Genomic DNA, 993 nt, shown 5'->3' with positions numbered 1-993 from the left:
GGTGGTGGGGCCCTCGCCTGCCTCTTCAGCAGCGCTAAGGATGTCCGACTGCAGCTTAGGCCTGCTCCTTGCTGGCAAGTGGACATCCCCCAAGGGCTCCCAGGCTGCCAGAGGGATGTCTGACTGGCAGCTTAGGTCCAATCCCCCCAGGGAGCGGGCCTAAGCCAGCAGGTGGTCATCCCCCGAGGGGTCCCAGACTGTGAGAGGGCACAGCCCAGGTTGAGGGACCCCCCGAGTGCACAAATTTTTGTGCACCAGGCCTCTAGTAATAATAACAAAACAATACAATAATAAAATAATAAATGAAGTAGGAGTAGGAATTGAGTTCCATTTGAGCTGTTACCTTTCTGGTGGCCATAGATGTCCCAGCTGCCTGGCATCAGGCACCAAGGTGACCTCAGGGGGCAGGCTTTGGGGGAGGGGGAGGTTGGGAGAGGGCTCCACTTCGTCGGAGGGAGGGAGGGAAAGCGAGAGCATGGAAACCCTGCTCCTCGAAGCTGGCACCTGGAGCCCATCACAGATGGCAAGAAGGGGAAGTTCAGGCTGGGACGGTGGGAAGCACAGGGCCCCATCCAGCCAGCGGTGCCGCCCTGTCCGGAGCAGTGAGGGCCACTGTTGGCAACAGGCGGCCTGTTTTCTTGGGAAGGAGTGTCTGAAGTTGCTGTGATGTCCTGGAAAAAATGTTTCCTAAGTCTCCTGGGTGGCAGGGCCTCCTCATCAGACCAGCCAGCCAGCCAGAGGGAGGCCAGCAGCAGGTTCTTCCTCCCTGCGGGGGGCTGTGGGATGCATTCTGGTCGGGAACAAGGAACCAGGTGATCCCGGGCACATCAATGCACTAATCTGTGCTTCAGCTTCCCAGATACAGGCCAAGGCTGGAACAGATGGTGGGTCTCCCAGCTCGGGTCTCATTGCTCTGGAAATGGCTCCCGGCTACAACAATGCGTCCCCAAAGTCACTCTGTTACCTGTATCGAGAGAGAGAGAGAGAGAGAGA

This window comes from Myotis davidii, unplaced genomic scaffold (genome assembly GCF_000327345.1).
Source record: "Myotis davidii unplaced genomic scaffold, ASM32734v1 scaffold173, whole genome shotgun sequence".
Taxonomy (NCBI): Eukaryota; Metazoa; Chordata; class Mammalia; order Chiroptera; family Vespertilionidae; genus Myotis; species Myotis davidii.
This window is presented reverse-complemented; position numbering follows the sequence as displayed.